The following is a 17,237-nucleotide window of genomic DNA, read 5'->3' as shown; positions in this document are numbered from 1 at the left end:
GCCAGCCGAGATGCCATCCCCTCTATACTTCAACGCGCGCGCCGTAGGCTGCTATCTTCGGAGCATGTGCATAAGGTTCGCCAAGTCGCGCGCCGTCCGCAAAAGCCGTCTGCGGAGTTGTGTTGGCGCCTTTTTCTTCGCGCGCAATGCATTGTGGTGCGAGAGTTCCGCCGACTTCGACGCGCGAATGGCTCCGGAGCCATATCGGCGCCGGGCCGGTCGGGGCGCGTTGGAAGCCGCCGGTTGCGTTAGCTGCGCCGGTGCGTGTCGTTTTCGCCGACGTGACGTAGCGTGCGCGCGCGCGCGGCCGTTACGTCGGACTATAAACGGCCCTTATTTAAGGCCAAGATATAGTCCGGCGTTCTCGGCGCGCCAGGCCGCGGCAGGCGAAGTCGGATACGCTGCGCTAGCGACGCCAGGGGTGCAAGAAATTTCCTTCCTCTAGAGTTCGGCGCGCGCGCGCATCTCGAGGCTGGCGCCATCTGTGCGACAGGGAGCGCAACTTCGCCGCGGCGAACAGCTGTTTACATGGCGCATGCGCGTCTTGCATATACCCTCGCCGTTCGGGTAGCGCGCGCTTCTCGTTCCGCGCGCTGTTTGTGCGCTAAAGTGAAAACTTTTGCGAGATGGCGTTAACTTGTCTTGACAGCCAGAAAAAAAAAACAAGGTTTTCCGTGCGAAAACCACTTTCTTTCTGACCTGGGGTTCTCTAACGTGTACCTAAGCCTAAGCAAACGGGTGTTTTTCGCATTTCGCCCCCACCGAAATGCGGCCGCCATGCCTAACAGCCAGAACATCGCACTCATATTGCTAGTACTTCGGCTACGTCAAAAACGGAAGCGGACCATGTATGTACATGCGAAAGCTATTCGACAAGCGCCCTCAACTCGGCGACTACCACCAGGTAGTACAGGAGCTGCGAAATGCAGCTTACCTGTGGCGAGACCACACTGCTTTCGTATAGCTTCCTACGCGTGGTTCTTCCGCTCTGTGTCGCGGTGGTCCATGCGTTTCACATCGTATACACATGGATGGTTGCTAATCGCTTCAAGCAGGCGTCCTCACTCGCGCTGTCATCACACACAGATGTTGAAAAAACCACAGGCGCACTGTCAGGACGCGCATCGCAGGCCGCCATTCTGCCTTCTGCTCGCTGCCGCTACAGCACGCAGTGCATTCTGGTCTAGCGTCAGCCGCGTGAAATAGAACACGCTCTATCTCCGCGCCGGCGGCGTTGAGTTCGCCAAGCGCGCCTGGGCACGCCGGCTACGCCGTGACGCCGAACTGTAGAGTGCGCGTTTTTCACCGACGTCGCTTAACCGCGACGCGCGTGGCCGCGCGCGCGCGTTACGCCGGACTATATCTTGCCCTTTATTCATCTTTATCACCATTATTCATCTTTTTTCGTGGACGAAGGAAATGCGCTGGCAGGTTGTATGACAAACGCTGTGGGCTATCGTATGAGAATGGAACGCTAACTTGAATGCGCTGTTTGTAAAAGCCATTACAGGGCCCTTCAAACGTTTCAGACGCATTATTGCCAGCGTCGATTAGTAATACAGCGTACTTGTAGCATATCTTCCAGCGTACCGCCAAATGTGATGCCCGCACGTATGTTAGTGCTAATTTTCTGTTCCGATGATAGGTCAAAGCAATCAGTACAGCATTGAGGTACTCATATGCGTGGCTGCCCAGGCATACCGCCGGCGAAATACTGGGTGGGCTCTGATGATTTGGCACCTATTTTAAGTGAATGGGAAACTTTGATGGGTTTATAGTGCAGGATAGCAGTCAACAAAAAACCGCCCTATGTTAGTGACGCAGCCGAGGTATGAAGAAAATGTGAAAAGTATCCGAGAATCGGACGACACACAACGCGAACACCACATGCGCGACATCGGTTCATCGCACATTCACAAAGTCCGCGTTGTCAGCTACAAACATTACGAGTGTCCTTGCTGTTAGCTCGATGCCTAATTGGAATCCACTTGTAGCTGAAGCTGGCGTTCATAACAACTATTATAACAATTGGATCGGCGTTTTGCTTTCTTTATTCTACTGCCGCAAAAGTGATGCGACAACTGTGAAGACTGTCTTGGGATTGCCGAGACCGACTATGTAGATCATATCATGTGGTCAACAAATGCGGAGGTATACACTATGTGTTTACTAATGTCTACAAATAGGCTCTACAGCAATCTCAGCAGTATACAACTTCAGTGGCTTATATCAAACGCAGCTACGTATTATCCACCGGTACCTGCGCTTGGTTACAGCGTACACGGGTTGGGCCCAGATTAACGATGTTTGTCTATTGTTAATCTATAGACATGCAATACCACGAGAACTCAGAGGCAGACCAGGTGGTGAATTCACCACCTGGTCTGCCGGCTTTCGCGACTTATTCACCACCTTTGCCACATCATCACCATCTGACCTTCACCAGCTGGTCTCGCGAATTGTACGTCCGGGAAGCAGCCAAGTTTAGGGCCTTCGGGTGCCTGGAAGACCTTTGTGACTCGGACGTTGCCTGTTCCGCCGCGATCCTCGTTCGGTGCAGCTGCACCGAATGACGACTAGCAGTCCGCACGGTTTGCCCGCCGCGCCGGGGTTGCACGCGGTGCCGGTCGCGCATGAACCAGTGCCATATCATCGCCTTCGCAGAAAGAGGGGAGTATGGGAACTCGGCATTACATATTATCGACTTTCTTATATAGACATTCAATACACCAGGAGAGAAAAAGAAATAGAAACCTTAGCCGACTATTATTATTAACTGTCTAATATAGAGAGTCTATAGACAGAGTATGGACAAAAATAAATAGAGACTGTATCGGCTTTCGTCTATAGGTAGTCCATGTAGAGGGGAAGCAGACAAAAAAGAAACAAACACTTTACGGAATTTTTTCTATAGACCGTCTATAGACTGCGCGTACACAAAAAGAAATAAAAACCTTATTGACTTTCGTCTATAGAAAGTCTATAGACAGAGTATATGGACAAAAATAGACAGAGACATGTACCCACTTTCGTCTATAGGTAGTCCATAGAGGGGAAGTAGACAGAAAAGAAACAAACACCTTATCGACTTTTTTCTATAGACCGTCCATAATCTACAAGTAGACGAAAACAAATAGAAACCTTATCGACTTTCGTCTTTAGAAAGTCTGTAGACAAAGTATGGACAAAAATAGATAGAGACCGTACCCACTTTCGTCTATAGGTAGTCCATAGAGGGGAAGGATACAAAAAAAAACACCTTATCGACTTTTTTCTATAGACTGTCTATAGACTGCGAGTAGACAAAAAGAAATAGAAACCTTATCGACTTTCGTCTATAGAAAGTCTATAGACAAAGTATACCCGCCGTGGTTGCTCAGTGGCTATGGTGTTAGGCTGCTGAGCACGAGGTCGCGGGATCGAATCCCGGCCACGGCGGCCGCATTTCGATGGGGGCGAAACACGAAAACACCGGTGTACTTAGATTTAGGTGCACGTTAAAAACCCCAGGTGGTCGAAATTTCCGGAATCCTCCACTACGGCGTGCCTCATAATCAGAAAGTGGTTTTGGCACGTAAAACCCCATAATTTAATTTAATTTTATAGACAAAGTATGGACAAAAATAGATAGAGACCGTAATCCACTTTCGTCTATAGGTAGTCCATAGAGGGGAAGGATACAATAAAGAAACAAACTCCTTATCGACTTTTTTCTATAAACTGTCTATAGACTGCGAGTAGACAAAAGAAATAGAAACCTTATCGACTTTCGTCTATAGAAAGTCTATAGACAAAGTATGGACAAAAATAGATAGAAGCTGTATCGACTTTCGTTTATAGGTAGTCCATAGAGGGGAAGTAGGCAAAAAAGAGGAAACACCTTATCGACTTTTTTCTATAGACCGTCTATAGACTGCGTATAGACAAAAAGAAATAGAAACTTTATCGACTTTCGTCTATAGACAGTCTACAGACTTTGTATCAACAAAAGTCCAAATCTATAGAAAGGAAAGGTCGTCTATAAGAAGTCTATAGACTTTCTATAGACAGTCTAAAGTCATTTTTGTAAGGGCTGTAGCAATGACTTATGGCACGCACCCACAATGGGGTATTGGCTATGGCTCGCAATAGAAACATAATATTAACTCCTTACTCCGCGTAAACTCATTGGTCAGTACTACTTAAATTTAAACAATAATGATTATAATTTTTGTTTGTTTTTGCGGAATATGGTCGTGTCAAATTTTTGACGAAGCTCCTAGGTTACGAAAAAAATGCAATCTAATATTACGAAAAAGCAAACGTGATTGATTGATTGATTGATAGATTGAAAACTTTATTATTCTACCGATCTGGGGTCCCCGCCTCTTACCCTACACGCAGGTTGTGGTTGGGGGGGAGGACGAAGCAGTCCCTACGCGTTGAGGATGGTGAGTCTTTACGGGATCTTCCCTGTAGCAATGACCCACTGATGTTCCATCTGACAAACTTCCTTTCGCGATCGGCCAAAAGCACTTGCGCTAATAGCGAAAATATCAATCAATGACATATGAAGGTCCATACGTGATAGGGGCTAATTTCTTTCGGAATAATATTTTGCGCTATAGAGAACGAAATGGCCAAGTAATTCTACATCCCGACACGATGCACAGAGGTTCGACGGTGCGAACCCACACTTGCACATGTACAGATTTATTTGTGCTATTGGACTTCTTTATAGGGTAATGGAAGCATCGCACTGCCGAGAGGGGCACAACCGCGTAATCCAGGGAACCTCTACACGTTCGCGGTCTTGTGCAGTAAGGACGAGCTAATTTTTTCGACCTAGGACTTTTCTTCGCAATCTCGCCACCACCAGCAGAGTAAGGTTGGACATAAAAAAAACCTACTGGCCCACCTAGCGCCGTCTTTGCCAAACTGCCTGCGATCTGATTAAGTGCTAGTACGCAATATCCAGATAACCACAAAAAGATTTGCAGTTCTGCCGGAAAGGCGGAGCAGTGATTGCATTAGTAAATTAGTAGATAGCTGCACGAAGTAAGAATAGTAGTTTGACCGGCCGTATATTTTAAACATTCGCTCACCACCTAAATTAACAATGATAGTATATTTATGCGTCGCTCAACGAGGACGTAGAAAGAAAAAGACACACGCAGCCAGCACTGTCTTTGTGTGTCTGCTTCATTCTACGCCCTTGTTCAGTCACGCTTAGACATTCCATCATGGAATGAAACCAACTAGCCTGTCAACGTGTTTTCACAAAATAATCAGCACGGTGTCACGCCCGCACAGGTAAACATGAACACGCATCGCTCGATGACAGCGGAAACTGCCTGTGAAAATGCTGGAGTTAGGAATCGCGGCCGAAGCCGCGAGCCAGATGACCTCCGTGCATATGTCGATTCAACGCCTACGAAACGTCGAAAGCACAGCGCATACGAAGCTCCCGGCACCACGCGCACTCTGCTAACATCGCAGATTGCTTTGAAGATGAGGCACGCGCCGACGCGTGCTTCAGCGACGTCGCAGACCGCCTTCAGCACGCACGAGCGCCGGCAACGTGTTTCTACGGCGTCTGCCAAAGGAGTCTACTACGGCGTCCGCGATTCGCGTGGCCAACGCCGTTGGTGACGCCGCGGTTGCCTCGAGACTGTACCAACGTTCTTACAGGGAGGAGCTGTTCCCCGCGCTCACGCCGCGTTTCGACGCGTACGAGCCATGTCGCAGCATCTGCGCATGCGTGGGCGCGTGAACGCGAGCTTGCGCGCGTCCGCAAGCGTACGTGTGGTCCGGGCTTTAGACGTACTTCAATTTTGCAGCTCCCTATGCGAGCCCGCTGGCCGACGCGGCCGCAGCGGCTGTCACTGGAACTATGGGCGCTGCAGTCGCGTCTTTCGTCACGCGCCGCGCGTCGTCTGCTCCTGCTGCAATGCGTCGTTTGCATGAACCGGCATGTAGCGCTTATCCATCGGTAAATGTACTTTGGATACGCACTCTGAGTTTTGTGACAAATCTGCCACGCTTGAGTAACAGCGACTTTCCTGTGTCGATCTATCTGTGTCAACGTGTCTTGCATTCGCGTCTCTCTTCACGCATGGTGCTTCGTCTACTATGACTGGTGCGACACGTCGTCTGTCCCACCTAACCTGTACCACTTGCTCGATAGTGAATGTGGTTAGCTGCGTGCTCAAATTTTTATGCCAAGATTAATGCGAAAGACAAAATTTCCCTGGGCCGACCTCGATATGCACGTGTGATTGGCGCATTGAGGCTGTAGCTGTACGGGGCAAATGAGCGGCCGGATGCGACTATTCAGTTTTCCAACCAACTTTTCTTAGTCAGAAGCACCGTGTTTTTGTGTTTTTGTTGTTGTTGTTGTTGCAGCGTATTCATACCATGTGTAATAAAAACGGGTGCCTGTATATAAGCTGCAGCGGTATTAAGAACATATCACGCGCAGCTCGAGATTGTAAGGTGCACCAAATGCTACTTCTCTGCTGGTAAACTAACCCCGTCTCATTATTTTAATGCATAACCATTCTCTGGCGATTACCCTTTGCAAGATCTGTCTGTCACGAGTAATGCCTTGTATCGACACAAAAATGCGTCATTTGCGAAGTTAAGACGTGCATTAATTTGTTAAAGTAGTGTAAATGTAGAATATTGGCATCTGTATAAGCTATAAACCATAAACAAACAAAACTCCTTATCTGATAACTGACTTTTCTCAATGAATTTCTCCGCCCGCCATTTGTTCCTTCTGTAATAAACATTTGTGCAGGCCTTTTTATATGTCCATCACACACATAAAAAATGTTTGCGTTCAATGTGATCGGAGCTAAGTGGCAAGAACTGATTCGAGAACTGAACATTCATAGGTGAGAGGATTACTTTATTTTCTACGAACGAAATTGGCAACTGCTATTGTGAAGTCTTTTATTTACTTGAGCAACCTTTTTTCAATGTTACCTTGCATTTTTTTTCTGGTGGGTCACGTGCTACTGCTCTGTAAGCTGTCCTTTTATATCGTTCTTTTTTATTTTATTTTTTGTCAAGTGAATGCGCATGATCGCATAAAGCTTTATTGGTCATGTCTACGATTGCAAATCTTCACATACAAATGCAAGCACTCGGGGATGGTTTCCCCAGGCTCACTAGGGTGTTGCAGAATAAATCGCCGGAAGCAGGATTCACTAAAATGTGATTAATTAATGTTTAATTCTGTACGCGTTCAATAACGGTGAATATGCAATGATTGTATTGAAGGACCGCCTATCTCTGGGAATAAAGAGGCTTGGGGGGGGGGAGCACAGAATAACGTACATTTGAAGCCACTGGCCTTTTTCTTCATCGTATTGCGCATACTTATGTTTCTGTAGTTGCTTAAGGGTTGTGTCCAGAGGCTTGCTCAAAGAAAGTTGCCTCTACAACAAGAGATAACGTTCAAAAGTTTTCGCGAGTACTGCACTACACTATTTGTGGTGCACATATGATCTTGTATGTCGCCGTTTTACTTTGTCTTGATGTTATGCACACCCGGTCATGCTTAATTGTCAAGCCGCCTCCTTCTCTGAAGAAGATTTCAATTATGCCTTTGAGAAAAGTATAGCTCTTCGCAATAGCATTACGTGGATTTCGTTGCAGCTTTTCATGCAGCAAATTGGGTGCGATACTCTTCCCGGACAACACTTTCCATAACTCAATAGGTTCCACCTACGAGTTGCTTCATGTAAAACGATCCAGATATCGCTGCTGCGTGGCGTCGTCTTCAATAAATTCACGCTTTCAGAGTAATAGAAGGCAAAATCACGGTCGTGAAGTTGATCACAGTCAGTCGCGTATATTTCGAAGGCAAGCACAACAATATTCCAAACATTTAGTTTGAAACCTGCATGAAGTGCATCCCTGCAAGCTTCCGTCGAAGTACCTAACTCTAGAGCTACTTTTGTTGGTGAACTTTTCTTTTGCATCACATTTCCTGGCTTCAAGACGTGTACGTGAAGACCGGGAATAACTAAGTCGTGGAATCGCACCGTGAACAAACGTCCATGATTCCAGTGACGAATCAATATGTATTTGTGCTCGAGAATTAAAATATACATCGTTGCCCTCAACATGACGTTCACACACGTCGGACTTATCTGTGGGGCATTCTTTCGAAGCAGCATAAGTTTCTATATACAGAACTGTCTGCCGCAGTCGCGGTGCGAAAAATGTAGTGACCACCAGCATCTGGCCGCTGGAGCAGCCGTGGGCAGAACAAAACTGCACAGACGTTTTAACGCGTCAGCGTTAAGGAGCTCGTGTCGCAGAAAAGTTGGTGTCGTCGGCGTCGGTGTAGGCGTCAGCGACGTCGGCCGTGAGCGATAAATCCCAGAAGGCACTTCTTAAATAAAAAAAAACATCTTGCAAGATTGGCTGGTGGGAATCGAACCAGGGTCTCCGGAGTATGAGACGGAGACGCTACCACTCTGCCACGAGATTTTTTTTATTATTACCGGCTTGGCAAAAGAAGGTACAATGTGAGTATTACATGTCCATAAAAACAACTAGTCAATGCCGGATCAGTGTGGTGTGATAAGAATGGTGTAGGCTAGTCACTTTGTCCAAAGCACTTAGCCAATCAGGAGGGTCACTCTGTGCACAGAAAAATTCGCGTATATATAACACACTTTCAATGAAATATTCATGTGCTGGGGCCTGAACAATGCGCTCATGTCTAATATCCATACGCGTTCGCCACACACTGTGCATGCATAAAAGCATTAACAGATCGACAGGCACTCCCTGTGGTTCCGCGCATGGCAGGAAGCGTATTCCGAAAGCACTTAACGGCAATTCCTTTTTAAGACTACGTTTTAGAATATCCCACAAGAATACTGCGTCATGACAGTCCAAAAAGATATGCTCAATCGTCTCCGGTTTTTCGCATATAAAGCAATTCACAGACCAAGGTACAAAAATGCCTTTGCTTTGCAGCCACGGTTTCACTGGGAGAGTGCCTGTATGTAGTTGAAAAAAGAAAGAAAGAAGAAAAAGAAAGAAATAGAAGACCTTGAAGATGTAGGCTTGATATCGACGCATGAAGGCCAGGCAATGTACACTCACTTTCAGGGAGGCAGTCATGCTAGATTGGACCGTATATATGTTCCTGTCGAATGTTCGCTGTTATGTTCTGACTACCAGACGATCTATGTCTCTTTCAGTGATCACTGCCTCGTCATGGTTACAATCGGTACGAAGAGAATAGCTGCGAAATTTAATTGGGACCTGTGGAAGTTTAATGATAAATTACTGGAAGATGAAGAGTACGTGACTAAAGTCAAGGATTATATAGCGAACATGCTGCGAAGTAACTCCGGAAGTTTTATGCAAGTATGGGAGCAGTTCAAATGTGATATTAAAATAGCCGCTATTGATAGATCATGTGCACTCCGGCGAAAAGAAAAACAACGGGTTAAAGAGCTGCAGAGTGCCCTAGATTTTATGCTAAGTACGGAGTGCTACGAGCCGGGATTGTTCACAAGGGAAATTAAAGAGACTAAAACTATAAGCTCGAGGCAATAGACGAAGAAATGTACCACCGCGCAGTGATAAGCCCAAGTAACCACGGATATCCGGGCGACGTCCGACGGACGTCCTTTCTGGATATTCGGGATGTCCGTGGGATATCCATGAATGTCCGACGTACGTCCGAGGGACGTCCCTGGGAAATCCAAAGGTAATCGCTTTGGCATCCATAGTACGTCCGACGCGGACATCCAGCATGGACATTCAGGGGACGTTCAGGATATATATATATATATATATATATATATATATATATATATATATATATATATATATATATATATATATATATACATATATATATATATATATATATATATATATATATATATATATATATATATATGTGTGTGTGTGTGTGTGTGTGTGTGTGTGTGTGTGTGTGTGTGTGTGTGTGTGTACGTGTGTGTCTTCCCGGGGATATTCCAGATATACACATGCCTTGAAGCGACAATAGTGGCCGGGACACATTCAAGCACCGGACCATTATATATATTACATTGGTCTAAAGCTTGAATGCATTCTTGTTTTAAATAAACGAGAAATGAACTTACACCAACTTCCAAATACAATTAAACGTTTATTGTCACCTTATACATATACATAAAAAGACCAATAAGCAGATATATGCGTACTGTTCAAAGAACAAATAAATACACGGATAAAGAAGAAAACTTGCAATTTCAATAGCACAACACAAGGTAGAGAACAGCAGAACAAAAATACTTATTGCCCACCCTGCTTTGACATTTGAGTTTGCAGCATGGAATAAAAAGAAAGAGCAAAAATACATCAATTAGCATTATTAAGCAGCGAAAGCAACAGAAATGACATGAAGGAATTAATCTTGACTACATCACTTCACTAGCACTCTGCGACACGGGCACAAAAAATGACATTAACTGGCTAATGCCTTAAACTTTAATGTCATTCGCGGGGTGCCACACGGACATGCTTAATGGTATTGCAGCTTAAATGTTATTCGCGACGTAGTGCGTTCTCGTAAGTCAACTTGCCGTCAAATGCGTACTCTCGTTCCCAATGTCTCGACATTCTGACGTGGCTAAACGAACTATTAGTGAAGAACAATCAATATATTCTTCACTTTCTTTAAACAATAGCTTTCTCGTGGCGCAGTGCGTTCTTACAATTATTAAAACTCACTTGGCCATCGAATGCGTACTCTCGTTTACAATGTCCCCGCCGTGGCCGTAGTGACCATATTCTCACGATATTAAACAAACTTGTAGATAAAAACAACTAATATATTCTTCACTTTTTTAAAAGGAGCTTTTTATTTTCGTAGAGATCAGCAGGCGATCTTGCCGCTACTGACGGCTACAGCTCTGATCATGAGCGCATTAGCCAGGAGAAGCTCTTTGCCAGGAGAATCAAAGGGCGCCGATGAAGAGCCCGCGGTAGCTAAAGCAAATGTAGACTCCGGGGTCCTGCTTACCAGAAAACCCGCATTGACTTGTGCGTACACCTCTCCTAAGGGATCCTGTTCCGTTCTCACAGCGAAGTGGACCATCCGAAGCGTCACGTAGAGTATATCCATCAGGGAAGCAAGGCACATTGTCCGTAGTGCGCGTAGTGTCACAACCACCGTCCTGAACTTCCTATGTCGCCTCGGTGCAGCGACCAGCATCACAAGGCGTACAAATGTTTGCAGGGACAGCCCGACCGCACATGTTAATGGATGCGTGCGGGGTATACGCGCCACTGCACAGTTCTAGACTTGCGAATTCTCGAGCTGTTGACTGCTGGCTGCCGGTGCGAGATCCGAAGTCCTCGAATATCGTCTTTGTTTCCAGCGACGCTCTTTTTCGCGCGTGCGGCTTCTCCCGCAGTCTAGGCATCCTGGCACCTGTGAAGAAAACACATTTCAATACCCAAACGAATTAAAAAAGAAATCGATGTAGCTGTCATACCTTCGTAGCTGAGTAGGAGACTTCGGCAGGCACGGAAGGTGACAAACGCTGCTCCGTTGCCCTTAAAACGATCGCAGAATGAAAAATGGCGTGACGACGATGGCTAGAGCTTGGATTGGATTGGATGACTGCAGCGTTTTGCTTTGCCAAGGTTCTAACACTTCCACGTGCATCTACGCAAACATAAATAGGTTTTTAAAATATTCTATTATTACACAGTGAAATATTTACTTATTCTGGGAATATTCGGTATCTGATTTTCGAGTTTTTAGTTTCTGCTAAAGCTGTCGGCGCCAGAAAAACATAGCCTTTGAGATTACTGTCAATTCATGGCGGCTCTGACGCATTATAGCTTTCGTAATCGCTTTCAACGCATGCAGCCACCAAAAGCGTAGCCTTTGAGATTTGTTTTTGTTACCTGTAATGATATTATTGTATGCATAATTGAACACTGCAGACAACTTCCTGTTTTAAGAAACCAGCCAAAAACAGGCGCACACAGGAAACATACGAGAAGACAGGAAAGAGGCTGGAAGAGGCCTGTCTTGTGTATGTTTCCTGTGTCCGGCTTCTTTTTTTTTTTGCTGGTTTTTTCTTAATACAATGCACCAACTAGCCCAACAATGTGTTTTACTTCCTGTTTCAATGTTAAACCTGAACCTACATGTTCGGAGGTCAGGACCAAAACTCTATGATCAGGAACTTTTCATAATGAGGGGTAACTTGAGTGCTTGGCTCTAGGTCGAATAAGTGGCTTCAAATGGGCGCTTATATATTCTGCTAGTCATCCACAAGCATTTTTTTAAAGCAAACTACAAATTGTTTGTATGACCCACCGATAGAAAAAAAAATCGTATTTTAATACTGCGATGTTAAAGTGGGCAGAATTTATATCAAGTTGGAAATATATTTATTTTGCTTTGAAAAAAGAATGAACTGTGTCCGATAGAGAACAAAAAGAAACAAATATAATATGAACAAACTAAAATTTCCGGCAATATATTTATGCTAGTTTATATATAACTCACTAGTGTATATCCTGGGCATGCCTATTTATGGACAGCCAGCGGACGTTCAAAATGGGATGTCCCATGGACATCCCGGTGGGATGTCCTTCGGACATCCAAACAGGATATGGACTTTTCCTGTACGTCCCACGGACGTCCGTGTTGGATATCCAGATGGATGGACGTTGGGACTTATGGTGGACGTCCCACGGATATCCGTGGTTACTTGGGAGGGCGCGTAACGAGAAACTGTGGTCCGGAGAGACGCCTACCAAACGCGCGCTCAGTGATGAAAAAAGGCACGCTTTGTCGAAAAAGATAACGGAAATATGCTATCAAAACGAAATCACAAATCGAAGAGAAATAATCAAACAGGCATTCATCGAACATTACACAGATATTTTCAGCCTTAATACTCCGGACACTGACTACTTCAGAACAGAATTCCTGTCGCTGATGCCGAGATTAGAGGATGACCTTGTGCACGCTCTAGAAGCCAGTATTACGGCTGAGGAAATTGAATCAGCGATCCTGGAGCTTAGTTCACACAAGTGACCTGGGCCAGATGGACTCTGCCACGAGTTCGTTCCTTCAATACGGGAGAAAATCGCCTCTAGTGAATGCGGTGTTCCTTTAGAAACGTGCCGTAGAAAGGTGTACTGCAGTGTATATCGGTAATTATGACCATGTAACTTACAGAAGTCGCAGTTTCACGAGTAGCGAAGTACGTTTCCGCTAAATTTCTTCTGCGCTCTGCGCACACGCAGAGCCATCTTGCGGCGAACCCAGAAGACCCCCTCCTCGCAATGTACGGCGCTGCCCCGACACGTGGCGCGCCACTCGCCCCATGACCGCGTCTGCCTTCATGGCGCGTCAGGGCCCGGCTATCTCTGCCGATCGCGACGTTTGGCTGGCGTAGCGCGTTTGAGTAGGCGGTGCGAACGGGATACGATAACGCTATCGCGTTCCACTCTTGAAGGCGAAGCTTAAGCGTCCTCCAATTTTTTCTTCCTTTGATGAGACGCCGAAACGCGTCTGCGCGAAACTTTTCACCAGAAGAAACCGCCAAGCATCACACGACACAAAAACATGAATACAGTAGCGACAGACAAAGCTGCACCACCGAAAGGAAAACAGAAGCGGAACCAGAAGTGGTAGAAGGAAGGAGAGACGTGATCGCAGCGCCACTAGATCGCATGACGCTCACTTAAGCCACCTCCCGAGCGGAGCTGTGAAACTGAAGTATGTCTAAGACCGTTGCTCTGTACGAGCGGCGGGCGAGGAGCACATCGAGGCACCGTATCAGCCGCCGGAGAAGAATGCCTCTCTTACCTCGCCTCACCGGTCTATCTCGCGCACCACAGCAGAGGGCACGCATTCGGGCAACACCACTAGTGATCCGGGCCGCGTTCCTCCCTCGCGCGCGCGGGATTGAACCACGTTCGCCGGCTCGCCCTCGCACGCTTTCTCTCCTGATGTTTGGAAAAATCGGCCGCCGTATATCTAGATGACCGTAAGCGCAACATCAAAAAAATGTAGAATGGCGGCTTTGTTAAGGATAAAATAATGGAACATATTTTCACAACGCATAGATGGAGAAAATACAGCATAAATAGCGCGTCTACAGCAACTACAATATAACCCCATTACGACCATCGTCTTTGTCATCTCGCTAGCGCCTTCTCCGATGTAGTACGATGGCCTGTAACAATAATGTTGCCCACAAAATAGATTAATAAAGCCATCTCGTATGGTCGGGTAGTAGATTCATGTGGGAAGAAAAAGAAGGGACACCGACCAAAAAGTTGTTTTAGTAAGTATTACACGTATCGGTTTATGTGCAGAAGCCTGGTTGACTCGTTCACGTCAGGCAATTAGCCAGTGTATAATACTCAAGGTTTTATAACTAAGAGAAGGCTATCCTGTCGTCCGGTCCGCAATAATTAATTGTAGCAAAGATAAGCGAATCGAACTCAAAACAACAGTAGGCAGCTCTACCAGCTTACGTTAGGAGGGAAATAAAATGGTTATCACTTCCCGCATTCCATAAAAACAAGAAAGCAGACCAGGGGAGGTATTCTGTTGGGAAGAAAAAGAAGCGACGCCGACCAAAAAGTTGTTTTAGTAAGTATTACACGTATCGGTTTATGTGCAGAAGCCTGGTTGACTCGTTCACGTCAGGCAATTAGCCAGTGTATAATACTCAAGGTTTTATAACTAAGAGAAGGCTATCTTGTCGTCCGGTCCACAATAATTAATTGTAGCAAAGATAAGCGAATCGAACTCAAAACAACAGTAGGCAGCTCTACCAGCTTACGTTAGGAGGGAAATAAAATGGTTATCACTTCCCGCATTCCATAAAAACAAGAAAGCAGACCAGGGGAGGTATTCTGTAAGAGTCCACCTAGTGGACATGTCCATTTCGTCTGCTGTTGAGGTTCTGATTGGCTGGGCTGGGCTACGCGCCAGGAGCCGCGAGATGCCACAGTCAATCAGCAATCAGCACGAAAAGGACGTGTCCACTAGGTGGACTCGTACAGAATACCTCCCCTGTGTTCTCGAAACGTGCTTATGCTTCTCCGACACCCATTTTTTTCATACTGTTAGTGCGATTATAGTGCTGGGGTGCGATCGGAGACGGTTGTTCGGCGCGTTCGTTCGGTTACCGGCGCGCGCGATTGGCCTACTCCGCGCCGACGTCGCCAGCCGCGGGGCGCCGCCCCGTTTTTGGTGACGTCAAAATGACGACACGCTCCTGTCAATCATCCGCCCACTGAGCATTTCGTCCGAACGCGACGGGAGTTGAGAAGTTTGGAGCGATCATACGGCTTCGCATGGCGCGTCTGGTGGATTGGATTGGATCCAACAGGCGGCTTTTTCGGCTGCAGAATGGCACGTTTGCGAAACGAGTTTGAAGAAATGACAGAAAGTGAATTCCGGCGTCGTTTTTCTTTCTCGAAACAAATAATTCGTTGGTTGCACAGAGAAATCGACAACATCATCGGTGCCAGCGAGCCACTGGGATGTTGTCGCTGCCTCTTGAAAAGTGCGCCACTCTTCCCGTCGTTTTTTTTTCTCTTTTTCCTTCTCGCTGAGCGCGACACCACCTAGGGACGACGCAAAGAACCTAATAGTTATAAATTGCAGTAGTCACACGTACTACTATTTGAAAACGTGTTTGGGCTTGAGAAGAAAAATACATTTTTTTAGATAAAGATTTAATTCATTTGGAAGACGAGAAACATTTGGTTTTGTAGTATACTGCTTGCAAGCAGACGACAAACGACGGAAGTAAACTTCCGGGGAGGTCACCGCTTCCTGATTGGCTGCTCTCTCCGCCCCGCTGTCACAAATTTTGCATACTGCAACTTTGTGACGTTGCAGCAACTGAACAGAACGCGCAGCGAACAAAATATCTCCGATCGCGCCCCTGGTTCCAGTCCGATGGGAGCGTGGTTTTAGTGACATTGCAATAGCTTTAGTGACGTTGTAACGGGTGCAATATCGTTTAACGTCACCAGCAACCTAGAGTCTCGGGTAGCCGCGACTGAAGCCAGAGTCCTTCGTTGGGAGTCGAGATTCACATCCAGGGCCTTCCGTCTCCCTTAAGGGCGTGGCATCCAAACCCTATGACCGGCCATCCCTATCCGAAATCTCCAAACCGATCGCTGAACCCCCGCCACCTCAAAATGGCTCACACTCCTAACTACAATATCGCGCAGTGGAACTGCCGTGGGTTTCGCCGCAAACGGGGAAACCTTCGGCAGTTCGTTCGGGGCAAGGAGGCCCCGAATGTGATTGCCTTTGAGGAGGTGGGAGGCCACGCAAAATTGGCACGGTACAAGTCCTATAATGCTTGTGGGTCGGATTCCACCACCGCAATTCTAGTTCACAGAAATCTAACAGCCATTAAACATGATATTAGAGAAGTCGACCTAGACCGCGCTTTTATTGAACTCACCCCTAAACGTAAGGAAGATGGAATCATATTTATCCTTAATGTCTATGGTAGCCCAAAGTGCCGACGCCACAAGTTCGGAACTCAATTCAGGAAACCTCTCAGATTCTCCCAACAAAAGGCCATATTATTATTAGGTGACTCTAACGCTCCCCACACTGCATGGGGATACCGCACACAGGTAAGCAAAGGTCGTAATCTTTGGCTAGAAGTCCAACAACAGGCACTGACTCTCATCACAGACCCCTAGACACCCACCCATATCGGGAATAGTGTCAGTGTTGACTCCACTCCCGACCTAACTTTCATCAAAAATATAGGCAACCATGATTGGACTAATACCGCGGAAAGCCTCGGTAGCAATCATTATATCATGAGAACCCACATTCAGGCGGGTCCACCCCGCAGGAAACGCAAACGAGTCTCGTTCACAGAATGGGACCCCTTCCGCCAGATTCGGGAGACAACCGCTACCGAGCATATAAACGATGTCGAAGCCTGGATCGGGGATGTCAGAGATTGCGTGAAACGCGCTACGAGGGAAATCCCTGAAGACGTTGGTCTGGTCGACGTGGATAGTCGCCTCCTACACTTGTGGGAAGCCAAAAAGAGGATGCAAACCCGCTGGCAAAAGAATAAACAAAACCGTACACTCCGCTTGCGCATCGCGCAAATCAACATGGAAATCGAGTAATACGCTAACCAATTAACCAAACTCCAATGGGAGAACGTATGTGACAGCATGCAGGGACAACTTGGTCTAGCCAAAAC

The 17,237-nt window shown here is 46.5% G+C and overlaps 1 protein-coding gene across 1 annotated transcript in view; it reads left to right on the top strand.

The window, feature by feature from the left end:
* The window catches only part of LOC135897083 (uncharacterized), a 497,858-nt gene that overhangs the window by 57,494 nt on the left and 423,127 nt on the right, over nt 1-17,237 (top strand). The gene's annotated exons all lie outside the window — the stretch shown is intronic.

Source organism: Dermacentor albipictus, unplaced genomic scaffold (assembly GCF_038994185.2).
Source record: "Dermacentor albipictus isolate Rhodes 1998 colony unplaced genomic scaffold, USDA_Dalb.pri_finalv2 scaffold_22, whole genome shotgun sequence".
Lineage (NCBI taxonomy): Eukaryota > Metazoa > Arthropoda > Arachnida > Ixodida > Ixodidae > Dermacentor > Dermacentor albipictus.
The sequence above is the reverse complement of the archived record's forward strand: the minus strand, read 5'-3'. Positions and strand labels throughout refer to the sequence as shown.